We start from the raw sequence: 13,638 nt of genomic DNA, 5'->3' as shown, positions 1-13,638 counted from the left end.
AAACCTTAGATACAAAAAGGTAGGCTACACCTTATTTGCCTTTGGTCTCTACACGATAGCATTTATTCAAGTAGGCTACAAAACTGGCAAATGAAGGGAGGAAATACTGAGAAACAAGAATACACAGAGATGTTACTGAATAACCATGAGGAATTTCAGGAATTGAGTACAATTCAAACACTTCTATTTAAAGTAAAATACATATAGACCTACTTTAAAAATCGTAAAATGACTTCTTATAATATTTACAAAACATAACTAAAATTGATTAGTGCCATATACCTTTTCTTGGGAGTCGCAGGTGTAGCCTATATTTAATCACCATGAACGACCCTACGCGTGCGAGCAGCGCTCCTCCCGCCAATGACAGCGCATGGGCGAGGAGGACAACAACTAAACTGACTAATCGTACAAAGTTACTAATCATCCAATCAAAAAAGAAATAGTCTGGGTTAATACTGATGGACTATAGCCTAATAAAAGAACAAACAAAGACATTAAGCTATTTCCTGGTAACATTCCTAGGGCAATTGGGTTATTCCTTGGGAAATTGAATATTAAAAGGCTGTGGGCATTAATATGGAGTTGGTCCCCCATTTGCTGCTATAACAGCCTCCACTCTTCTGGGAAGGCTTTCCACTAGATGTTGGAACATTGCTGCAGGGACTTGCTTCCATTCAGCCACAAGAGCATTAGTGAGGACAGGCACTGATGTTGGGCGATTAGGCCTGGCTCGCGGTAGGCTTTCCAATTCATCCCAAAGGTGTTTGATGGGGTTGAGGTCAGGGCTCTGTGAAGCCAGTGAAGTTCTTCCACACCAATCTCGACAAACCATTTCTGTATGGACCTCGCTTTGTGCACGGAGGCATTGCCATGCTGGAACAGGAAAGGGCCTTCCCTAAACTGTTGCCACAAAGTTGGAATCACAGAATCGTCTAGAATGTCATTGTATGCTGTAGTGTTAAGATTTCCCTTCACTGGAACTAAGGGGCCTAGCCCGAACCATGAAAAACAGCCCCAGACCATTATTCTTCAAACACCAAACTTTACAGTTGGCACTATGCATTTGGGCAGGTAGCATTCTCCTGGCATCCGCCAAACCCAGATTCATCCTTCGGACTGCCAGATGGTAAAGAGTGATTAATCATTCCAGAGAACGCGTTTCCACTGCTCTGGAGTCCAATGGTGGCGAGCTTTACACCACTCCAGCCGATGCTTGGCATTGTGCACAGTGATCTTAGGATTGTGCGCGGCTGCTCGGCCATGGAAACCCATTTCATGAAGCTCCCAACTAACAGTTATTGTGCTGAAGTTGCTTCCAGAGGCAGTTCGGAAGTTGGTAGTGAGTGTTGCAACCGAGGACAGATTTTTACGCGCTACGCACTTCAGCACTCTGCGGTCCCTTCTGTGAGCTTGTGGGGCCTACCATATCACGGCTGAGCCGTTGTTTCTCCTAGACGTTTCCACTTCCGCTTCACACTTTACAATTACAGCAATTACAGTTGACCAGGGCAGCTCTAGCAGGGCAGAAATTTGAAGAACTGATTTGTTGGAAAGGTGGCATCCTATGACGGTGCCACATTGAAAGTCACTGAGCTCTTCAGTAAGGCCATTCTACTGCCAATGTTTGTCTATGGCGATGGTATGGGTGTGTGCTCGATGTTATACAGCAACGGGTGTGGCGTAAATAGCAGAATCCACTAATTTGAAGGGGTGTCCACATACTTTTGTATATATAGTGTATCAATTTTTAGCTCATGAGATGTCACATGGCAAATACATTTGAATAATGTGGAATCCTGGTTGCTATTGAAATATGACATTTGCAATGGTGTCAGAACTTAACTGGAAAATGTATCATTGAGATGACACATCGGTGGTTGCACCTCCAAAACCACATTCATTCCATTGAGTTACTTCCTTACTGCCTATGTAGGCTATTTACTTGGAGCGGCTTTGAATTATAGCCTGTGATATGAAAGGTCTTTATGAAAAGTAGCCTAGACACTGTGTGTGCAATACATGGGTGTAGTAGTCAAAAGACCAATGGAACTCGGTTGTTGTTTTTGTGACAACCAACGAAACCATCAACAACAAGCAGTTTTCTCAAGTTTAAGGTATGAGAAACAATATGAATCCACCCCACTGTGACTGATTTCTCAATCAACACTGACAGATGCCCATATATGAGACTGGCTAGACTGGTATACAGTCATTTGGTGTCACAGTGGAAAAGTGCAGAGCATACCAACTACCGGTACATATAAAAAAAAAAAAAATGTAACTTCGGTATGTGTCCCTTCATTCGTCAACACGGACACCAAGGCTGCGTTTACACAGGCAGCCAAATTCGGATGTTTTTTTTTCTTCCCTAATTGGTCTTTTGACCAATCAGATCAGCTCTGAAAAAGATTGGTTGTGAAAAGATCTGATGGGATTGATCAAAAGACCAATTAGAGGGAAAAAAATCAGAATTGGGCTGCCTTAATGTACACCTCTCCAAGTACTTATGTTGACAATACCTGTTAGACTACATGGCAAGTGCAGCTATAGGCCTTCGAATACAGGTCATACACAAACACATTATAAGCCTTGTTATAATACAATATAAAGGGTTATACATGCTTATAACAAGTTATAAAGAATTATACCTGGATGCTTTAAGTAAAGTGTTACTGAAAGGAATTAAATCAAACCCAAAGTATGGAAAAAATAATACTGTTCCTGTGCTTGTGTAGGTGTAAGTCAGTGATTTGAAAGCAAATTCCTAGTAGGTATCCACTATATGCTTTCACCTATCATGTATCCTTAGATCAGAGCAGATGAGCGAGAGGATGCGAAGAAAGGAAGCCTTTATAGACTATTGAGACGCATCATAGGAGGAAACATAACAGGTTAGTGGGTGGTCCACCAGCTGTTCTATATCGTGGAGCTCCGCCCCATAGGGGAGCTCTGCTCCTATTGGTGTCACGCTCTGGCTCCGGGACTGTGTAGTTTGAGCCAGGGTGTATTCATTTGGTTGTGTTGGGTATAGGGTGTGTTCATTTGGTTGTGTTTGGTTTTGGTTGTAGTGTCTTGTCTCGTCATGTGACTCCCAATCGGAGGTAACGAGTGTCAGCTGTCGGCTCGTTATCTCTGATTGGGAGCCATATTTAAACTGTCAGTGTTCACCTTAGGGTTGTGGGTTTTTGTTCCATGTTTCAGTCTGTGTACTGAGGACTTCACTATCCGTCATTGTTTATTGTTTTCTCGTTCGTGCACTTTAACTTTAATAAAGTCATGTTCGCTACAAACGCTGCGCTTTGGTCCACTCCTTCCGTAGACGGCCGTGACAGAAAAACCCACCAAAAAAGGACCAAGCAGCGTGTCCAGGAGCAAGGAGACTGGACATGGGAGGAAGCGCCGGGTAAGGAGATCGAGAGGCTGGCGATGGCCCAGGTGGGCAAATCGTGGTCCTGGGAGGACATGCTCGGGGGCAAGGGACCTTGGGGGAGGATCAAGGCCCTGGCGAGAGAGGAGCAACGGCGTCAGCAGGGTCATCGTCGGAAGGACGAGAGGCAACCCCAAAAAGTTTTTGGGGGGGCACATGGCTTGGGCGGCTGGGCAGCAGGAGGCTGCCACAGGGAGACGTGGAGAGAAGGCTACCGGATTACGGGAGCCATTGGCGAGTAGAGGGAGGGAAGTAGTTGAGGCACGGCGTGAGAGACTGAGGTGTGTTACCAGTCCGGTCCGGCCCGTTCCTGATCCCCGGTTAAGGCCAGTGGTGTGTGTTCCCAGTATGGACCGGCCTGTTCCTACTCCACGCACCAAGTCCACGGTGTGCGTCGCCAGCCCAGCCCGGCCTGTTCCTGCTCCATGCACAAAGCCTACGGTGTGCGTCGACAGCCCTGCCCGGCCTGTTCCTGCTCCACGTACCAGACCTACGGGGTGCGTCGCCAGCCCAGCCCGGCCTGTTCCTGCTCAACGCACAAAGCCTACGGTGTGCGTCGCCAGCCCAGCCCGGCCTGTTCCTGCTCCACGCACAAAACCTACGGTGTGCGTCGCCAGCCCAGCCCGGCCTGTTCCTGCTCCACGCACAAAACCTACGGTGTGCGTCGCCAGCCCAGCCCGGCCTGTTCCTGCTCAACGCACAAAGCCTACTGTGTGCGTCGCCAGCCCAGCCCGGCCTGTTCCTGCTCCATGCACAAAGCCTACGGTGTGCGTCGACAGCCCTGCCCGGCCTGTTCCTGCTCCACGTACCAGACCTACGGGGTGCGTCGCCAGCCCAGCCCGGCCTGTTCCTGCTCAACGCACAAAGCCTACGGTGTGCGTCGCCAGCCCAGCCCGGCCTGTTCCTGCTCCACGCACAAAACCTACGGTGTGCGTCGCCAGCCCAGCCCGGCCTGTTCCTGCTCCACGCACAAAACCTACGGTGTGCATCGCCAGCCCAGCCCGGCCTGTTCCTGCTCAACGCACAAAGCCTACTGTGTGCGTCGCCAGCCCAGCCCGGCCTGTTCCTGCTCCACGCACTAAACCTACGGTGTGCGTCGCCAGCCCAGCCCGGCCTGTTCCTGCTCCACGCACTAAACCTACGGTGTGCGTCGCCAGCCCAGCCCGGCCTATCCCTGCTCCACGCACCAAGCCTACGGGGTGCGTTGCCAGCCCAGCCCGGCCTGTCCCTGCTCTACGCACAAAGCCTACGGTGTGCGTCGCCAGCCCGACCCGGCCTGTTCCTGCCACTCGCACCAAGCCAAGGGTGCGAGTCGTCAGCCTGGTCCAGCCCGTTCCTGCTACTCGCACCAAGCCAGGGGTACGAGTCGTCGGCCTGGTCCAGCCCGTTCCTGCTACTCGCACTCAAGCCAAGGGTGCGAGTCGTCAGCCTGGTTCAGCTCGTCCCTGCTACTCGCACCAAGCCAAGGGTGCGAGCCGTCAGCCTGATCCAGCCCATTCTTGCTACTCGCACCAAGCCAGGGATGCGAGTCTTCAGCCTGGTGAGGCCTGTTCCGGCTCCACGCACCAGGCAAAGGGTGCGTATCGTCTGCCAGTTCCGGTCCATTCCTACCTCACGCGCCAAGCCAGGGTGCGCGTCGGAGGTCCTGATCCAGCAAGCTGGGTCAGATCGGACCGGGGGCACTACGGGGGGAGTGAAGTGGGGTGGTGGTCAAGCCCGGAGCCGGAGCCGCCTCCGAGGAGCAACACCCACCCAGCCCTCCCCTATTTTGGGGTGTAGGCGCGGTCGGAGTCCGCGCCTTTAGGGGGGGGTACTGTCACGCTCTGGCTCCGGGACTGTGTAGTTTGAGCCAGGGTTTATTCATTTGGTTGTGTTGGGTATAGGGTGTGTTCATTTGGTTGTGTTTGGTTTTGGTTGTAGTGTCTTGTCTCGTCATGTGACTCCCAATCGGAGGTAACGAGTGTCAGCTGTCGGCTCGTTATCTCTGATTGGGAGCCATATTTAAACTGTCAGTGTTCACCTTAGGGTTGTGGGTTTTTGTTCCATGTTTCAGTCTGTGTACTGAGGACTTCACTATCCGTCATTGTTTATTGTTTTCTCGTTCGTGCACTTTAACTTTAATAAAGTCATGTTCGCTACAAACGCTGCGCTTTGGTCCACTCCTTCCGTAGACGGCCGTGACAATTGGTTTACCCTCTGCCCTAAGGCAGCATCAGCCTGAGACAAAATTATGCACACACCTGCAGCCAATAGGAGTACAGGTGTCCCTATAAGAGGGGATGCTTCCCCTCAATCTGCCTCCCTTTATCTTCAGCGACTGGAGGACTAGACTGAAGAGCCAAGAAGAGACGAAGCACGAAGACTCAGGACGAAAACGCCGTTGATATCCAGTCATCAACGTCGTCTAAATGAGCACACCAGGAGATTTCCCACCCCCAAAAGCTCTTTTCAGAGCTCAGTGCAGATGCACTTCCATGGCGGCCGGTGACCACCACGACCTATGTTTCGTGTGTTTGGGGTCCCAGCATGCCAAGGAAGGCGTCTGCAGTCCCCCGAATTACGCCTCCTGCGCCCTCCTTTCTTTGAAGGAGAGGAAGCAGCGTTGGGCGTTTTTCAGGGAGGACATCCCCCTTGAGGACGTGCTGTCAATACTCTGCTTCAGAGGCGTCGTCTGATGGCGCAGACTCGGGGGAAGATAGGGACTTTGAGGTGGGGTCTGGCATTCCGATGGAACAGTCAGACCCCATCCCTCATACTTTCAAGCCCCCCTTTCCTTTGGAAAGCGAGAGGGCTCGGTGGTCGGGGAACGACACCTCTGGTTGTCTCTGACTTCCATGAAGGAGGCAGACAGGACGTCTCTACTGAACGCCCCCCTCTATGACGACGGCCTCTTTGGGGTCGCTGTCAAAGAGGCGACGGAGCGTTTCTCAAAGCTGGAGGAGGACAAGAAGCAGCTGGCCAAGCACCTGCCATTGGCAGGGCAACTGGGCCCGGCACCGTCACAGAGGCCATCTACCTCCGCCCCTCAAAGTAGACCGGGGTCTACAGCGAGGCGGCGTACTCGGCGTCATCCGGCGGCTGCAGGCAGCAAGGGAACGGGCCCCGCCCTTCCAGCAGCCACAGTAGCCCAATTACAGCCGGCGAGGGAGGTGGTGAGGACGCCGACCTGGCCCTCCAAGGGAGGCAAGAGGAGGCGCACATGACAGGACGCGGGGGAGAGAATGGAGGATCCTTCGTCTTCGAACGTATCCACTGTTCCCCCCCACCCTTCGGTTGAAGGGATGGGTGATGTGATTGCTTTTGTTGATGTATGCAATAAAGAGTTGGCTCCACCTGACTTTGTCAAAAAAGAGCCCCTTTTCCATAATACGTCTGAGAGCGTTCAAATCTCACCCTCTCTTCCTTACCACTCTAAGAGCCGTTCAGCCCACCGAGGGTGCGTTGCTGAACAGGCACTCAGAGTAGGTACACATAACACTTCATGTATAAGAAGTGCTCTACATAGCAGGCAGCAGTCTCTGTCAGATTCTGACATGATGACGCAGCCGCTATTTGGGGATGGCACACTATCACAGACTAAGGTCTCTGTTAGTACGAGCCAGACCCATGCTGCGTTCACGGAGGGTCCGATTACCACGGTCACGAAGGTGTCCAGAGTATCGGCGCCCCCAGACATTATGACACAGCAGCTATCTGGGGATGGCGCACTATCGCAGACTAAGGTCTCGGTTAGTGCGATTCAGACCCATGCTACGTTCACGGAGGGCCGGATTACTAAGGTTATGGGAATAACCAACGTATTGGCTCCTCTGACAAAACGAGCTAGTACTCACCACACTGAGTGTGAATCAACCCACCAGGGGTGCAGAGTTGAACACACACATAAGGTGAAGGTTAAGAGGGTATCAAGGCGCCGCCTTGTTTTACCACATAGAGACCTCATACTACAGACTTCTAGGAGTGCTGTAGTGAAGGGCTCTAATAGCGAATTGCAGTCACCTAAGATGACGCAATCGCTTGCCGGGGATGGTGCCCTGTCGCAGGCTGTGGCCTCGGTCAGTGCAATTCAGACCCGCGTTGCGTTCAAGGAGGGCAGGAATACGACGGTTACGAGTTTAACCGACGTTTCTGCTCCTCTTTCTCTCTCAGAACGCATTGATGGTTCCTCTCCCTTTCTCGGGAGGCCCACCTTGGGCTGTTCCACCACTTCAGTGTTGGGGAACAGTGGCGGTAAGGGCCATAGAGGAATACAGGTCCTTCCTACTGGATGCACCACAGCTTCGTGCTCAGCCGCTTTCTCTGCATTGCTGGCAGTGGCGAAGAAGCTGTACCCTCTCACGCTGGCTAGAACAGACGTTGCAGAAGGGTTATGCTCTCCAATTCCATCGGACCCCACCCCCGTTACGGGGAGTGGTGGAGACGGTGATGAAAACGCCCGAAAAAGTGGCCGCTCTGATTTCAGAGATTACGGAACTTTTGGCGAAGGAGGCGGTCACAGTAGTTCCCCAGGAGCAAAGGAACAAGGGGCTATATTCGCCCTATTTCCTGGTGCCCAAAAAGACGGGGGGAGTGAGGCCGATTTTGGATTTACGCATTCTCAACGAGAGCATAACCAAACGGCCCTTCCGAATGCTAACGACAAAACGTCTGCTGGAATGTGTCCAGAGAGGGGACTTTTGTACGAGCATAGACCTAAAGGACGCGTACTTTCATGTGCCGGTTCAGCCGCGTCACAGGAAGTTTCTGCGGTTCACCTTTCAAGGGGTGGCGTACGAATACACGAGGATGCCATTTGGGTACGCCCTGGCACCTTGCACATTTTCCAAGTGTGTGGAGGCGGCATTGGAACTGTTGCGTCGTCAGGGAATACGGCTACTAGCCTACCTGGATGATCTACTGGTTCTCGCCCCGTCAGCAGAGCTGGCGATCACTCACACAACACAGACAGTGATTCATCTCACAAGTCTGGGGTTCGCTGTGAATTGGATAAAGAGCGCGCCCTGGCCCACTCATCAGATTGTGTAACTGGGGATACAGCTAGACACTGTGAAGATGAGGGCTCGAATTTCGGACCCCCGAAGGGTAGCCTTGTTGCTAGCCCTGAGGAAGTGTCGTCCGAATCACACGGTGACGGCGCTGTCGATCATGTCACTTTTGGGTCTCATGTCGTCAGCCCACTCTGTGGTTCCGCTGGGACTCCTGCATATGCGCAGGATGCAGCGATGGTTCGCCCAACTAAGACTAGACCCATTGCATCAACGTCATCGGTTGGTGGTGGTTCCACTCTCGCTCAGTGCAGATCTGAACTATTGGAGAAACCCGCGCGTTCTTACGCACAGAGTCCCGATAGGCAAGGTGTCCTCCTACATCCCAGTGTTCACAGATGCGTCTCTGACGGGATGGGGAGGGACATGTCAGACTCAAGCGATAGGAGGTGTGTGGCCTCTCTCGAGTCGCCACATCAACCTCTTGGAGTTGGAAACGGTTCGACTGGTTCTGACCCACTTCGCGTCTACCCTTCGGGGTCGCGATGTGCTGGTCTGGTCAGACAACCGGACCACAGTAGCTCACATAAATCGCCAGGGAGGAGTCAGGTCTCCTGCTCTCCATCGGGCGGCAGAGGAACTGTGGCTGTGGGCTCACGAGCACCTTCGCTCATTGAGAGCAGCACACATTCCGGGCTACTTGAACGTAGGAGCAGACCTCATGTCAAGAGGGGGTCCTCGAGACGACGAGTGGTGTCTGCATCCGGACATTGTTCTCCAAATCTGGGAACAGTTCGGGAGAGCCGAGGTGGACCTATTCGCGTCACGCGTGAACGCGCAATGTCCTCTATGGTTCTCTCTGAGGGAACAGGACGAACCGCCACTGGGAAGAGACGCTTTCGCGCACCAACCGTGGCCGAGAGTTCTCCTGTATGCATTCCCTCCGCTGTCCTGCATTCTCCCACTGTTAGCCAGGGTGAGGTCAGGAGGGCTGTCAGTGATACTGATAGCCCCCGATCGCCCAGGGGCTCCTTGGTTTGCGGTGATGAGTCAGATGTTGATTGCGCCACCTTGGCCAATTCCACATCGACGGGACGCGTTGTCTCAGGCGGGGGGCACGATAGGGCGATTGCCCATAATCGGCCAACCACTGAAGGCCTGGCTGCTGAGAGGGACAGGCTAGAGCGCCGTGGGTTATCTGATGCAGTGATCAGGACCATACAGGGTTCACGTGCCAGTTCCACTTCTAAGATGTATGCCAGTAGATGGAACGTGTTTTCACGATGGTGTGTCACACAAGGTGTAGACCCCATGAGCTGTCAGGTGGAGAGTATTCTCTCTTTTCTACAGCTTATGTTTGATAAGCAGCGATCGCCCGCCACCATTAGGGTGTTTGCAGCAGCGATTTCAGCTTGTCATGAGGGGTTTGGCAGAGACAATGTCTTTAGCCACCCTCTAGTGAAACGCTTCCTATTAGGAACGCGGCGACTTAGGCCAACACCTAGAGTCACGCTTCCTCAGTGGGATTTGGCTTTGGTACTCGAAGCGCTATGTAAGTCGCCGTTCGAGCCATTGAATCAAATACCCCTCAAGATGCTGTCTATGAAGACAGCACTGTTGCTCGCTTTGACTACAGCTAAGCGAGTCAGTGATTTGTGTGCTCTGTCGACGAGACCTGACTGCCTGGCCATCAATGGTGACCTGAGCAGAGCAGTGTTACGTCCTAACCCGGCATTTGTGCCGAAGGTTATTAAGAGTTCATATAGATCACAGACCGTGGAGCTGTGGGCGTTTTCTCCTCCTCCTCATAGAGAGAGGAGTGAGGAAAAGCTCCATCGCCTGTGCCCAGTACACGCTTTGGCGTGTTACGTCGAGCGCACAGCAGCGATTAGGTCATCGCCTCAGCTGTTTGTGTGTCACGGTGCGGCTGCACTAGGTAGACCACTTTCAAAACAGCGATTGTCTCATTGGCTTTGTGAAGGCATTGAGACAGCTTACGAGGCAGCGGGGCGACAATTGCCTCAGGGTATCAGAGCTCACTCCACTCGTGGAGTAGCAGCTTCTACTGCCCTTTTCAGAGGAACAGGGGTAGAGGATATTTGTAGAGCAGCGTCATGGTCGACGCCGTCTCCATTCATCCGTTTCTATCTCTTAGATATGTCTTCTAACTCTTTGGCTCGATCTGTACTCAGCGTAGCTGAAGGGAGATCTTGAGCAAGAAAGAGAGGAGAAGCAGGACTGTGGACACAGGTTTCCATCAGGTCCGCTTTGGTTGGGAAGACGTGTTTTTGATAGATATGTTTTCTAACTCTTTGGCTCGGTCTGTACTCAGCATAGCTGAAGGGAGATCTTGAGCTAGGAAGAGAGGAAAAAGCAGGACTATGGACAAGGTTTCCATCAGGTCCGCTTTGGATAGGAAAGCATATTTTGTGGCATGACTCCTGACTGACAGGTTCAGTACAGTAGAGGCATGTGTTGATTTTACAGAATGAGAGGTCATCTATCTGCTTGTTCAGTTTTAGTATGACCCATGTTTTGTTCCTGCCCACTAATCTCTGGGATTCCATTGAGTGAGTGAGGTGGTCTACCGCGTACACAATGTAGAGTGACACTTGGTGTCATTCCATTAGTGGTCGGTAGTGTTTTCACAGGATATTGAGGCACATCTATCTGCTAGTACAGATTAGTATGGCTTCTATTCTGGTGATCTGCCCACTAGTCATTGGCATTGCCATTGGACTAGGTGGGGCGGGTCTTTAACCGATGACGCGGTATATTGTGACGCCCGTATGGGTTTTTAGTTGCAGTACTGCGGGACTTGGTTGCAGCCATTGCTAGGCCTGACCTTTTCGTTTCGATGGGAAGTGTTGGGCTCGGCAGGGAGTACATTTTGGAGCGCTACGCTCCGCCTTAAACCAATAGGAGCAGGGGAAGCATCCCCTCTTATAGGGACACCTGTACTCCTATTGGCTGCAGGTGTGTGCATAATTTTGTCTCAGGCTGATGCTGCCTTAGGGCAGAGGGTAAACCAATAGGAGCAGAGCTCCCCTATGGGGCTCCGCTCCACTCATAGAACTGGAGTTACACTCCGGTAACTAATCGATCTTGATCTGTACCAACTGACGGGCTGTGGCCTCACTGATGTGTAACCTGGCCTTCTCAACCTTCCAATTCAATTCAATGTGTGTATTATAATAGCACCTAAACGGTCATGTAACAGGCAAACAAAGCCACTGGCAAAGCTACCTGAGAGCTCGAGGCCAAGACTCGAAACAACAGCTAAAGCTTCCTATAACAAAGGTTTCTATGACAGTAAGTACACAAACTACTCTTTGATCCGTCAGGGGGAATGTAATTGGTGACTGGCTTGGTTCCAGATAATTTTTCGTGCAACATTAAGAGTTGGCTATACAGCACAAACAGATCTGGGAACAGGCTAGACTGAAGAGGTCTCATGTTGGGGCTTCCCTCTCGAGCCAGCCGTCATTCCAGGGACTGATTTAGGACCAGTTCGGGGCTTCCCTTCCCTTGCTGGAGCCCCAAGCCGTGACAAAAGGCACTTCAGGAACGCATAAGATTAGTTGTTAGATTAATTTTTATTTTAAGAATAATGACTAAAGGATTTCACCCCAAATACAGTATAAATGTGTGAACTGTGTTAGAATTATAATGTATTGTCAACCTACTAACAGAGGGGGGCGGGACTAAACATTCCAGGGTGAAGGGGACTGAGAAAATGGGTTCTATATCGTGGAGCTCCGCCCCATAGGGGAGCTCTGCTCCTAGTGGTTTACCCTCTGCCCTAAGGCAGCAACAGCCTGAGACAAAATTATGCACACACCTGCAGCCAATAGGAGCACAGGTGTCCCTATAAGAGGGGATGCCTCCCCTCAATCAGCCTCCCTTTATCTTCAGCGACTGGACGACTAGACTGATGAAGCCAAGAAGAGACGATAGAAGACTCAGGAAGAAATCGCTGTCGATGAGCCAGCCATCGACGTCTTCTAAAATGAGCACCCCGGGAGATTTTCCACCCCCAAAAGCCCTTTTCAGGGCTCAGTGTCGATGCACCTCCATGGCGTCTGCGGACCCCCACGACCTCTGTTTCGTGTGTTTGGGGCTGCAGCATGCCAGGGACGGGATCGACAATCCCCCTAATTGCGCCTCCTGCGCCCTCCTTCCTATGAAGGTGAGGAAGCAGCATTGGGCGTTTTTAGGGAGGATATCCCCCTAGAGGATGTGCTGTCTCTTCTCGCCTCTGCTTCAGAGGCGTCGTCGGACAGCGCTGACTCAGGGGATGACAAGGAGAGAGACGCAGAGATGGATGTTCCAATGGAACAATCCGACCCTCTGACGCAGACCTTCAAGACCCCTTTCCCTTTGGGGAGTGAGAGGTCTTATGGCTCCTTGTGCGAGGACGACACGGGCTCTCTTCCCCCCCCCCCCCGTGGAGGTTGATATGATGGAGGGCGGCCCTTACTCTCGACCGAGAAAGGCAGCTGAGCCACTGGCTCCTGCTATGCCTTCTCTTGGGAAGTATGTCGAGGGCTTGTGGGAAGCTCCCCTGGCGGCGCGTTCGCCGGCCAGGGTGTACTCCCCATTCACGAGAGTGGCTGGACATGAGTGGGCTGCCAAGGGAATCCCTAGGCTCGAGAGCGCCATGGCGGCGTATCTAGTGCCGGGTTCGAGTCTCTGGGCGGCCTCCAAGAAAGCCACCTTGCCAGCACAAAAGGACAGACTCACAGCACAGCTGGCTGTGAAGTCCTTTACGCTGGGAGCCCAAGCTGTGTCAGCAGCTATCAACATTGCTCTCCTCGCGGCCTCCCTATCCCATCTAACAACGGGAAGGTCTGAGTTGACCAGCGAGGAGGTTGAAGAGGCGTCCAGGATTTCTGGCGCTATTCTTCACCTGACACAGGCGTCGGCGATATGCGCAGGCCGGTCCATGGCCACTTCGGTGGTCATGGAACGTCACCTCTGGCTGTCTATGATGGCCATGAAGGAGACGGACAGAGCCTCGCTGCTGAACGCTCCCCTCTCTAGCGAGGGCCTCTTTGGGGTCGCCGTTAAAGATGCGACGGAGCGATTCGCTAAGCTTGACGAGGAGAGGAAGCACCTAGCTAAACACCTGCCGTTGGCAAGGAAGTCTAGCCAGGCACCAGCTAACCCACCACCCTCTAACGCCCCCAGTAGATCTACAGGGAGGCGACAGGCCAGGCGACA

This window comes from Coregonus clupeaformis, unplaced genomic scaffold, assembly GCF_020615455.1.
Source record: "Coregonus clupeaformis isolate EN_2021a unplaced genomic scaffold, ASM2061545v1 scaf0066, whole genome shotgun sequence".
Taxonomy (NCBI): Eukaryota; Metazoa; Chordata; class Actinopteri; order Salmoniformes; family Salmonidae; genus Coregonus; species Coregonus clupeaformis.
Note: the sequence above shows the minus strand (reverse complement) of the source record.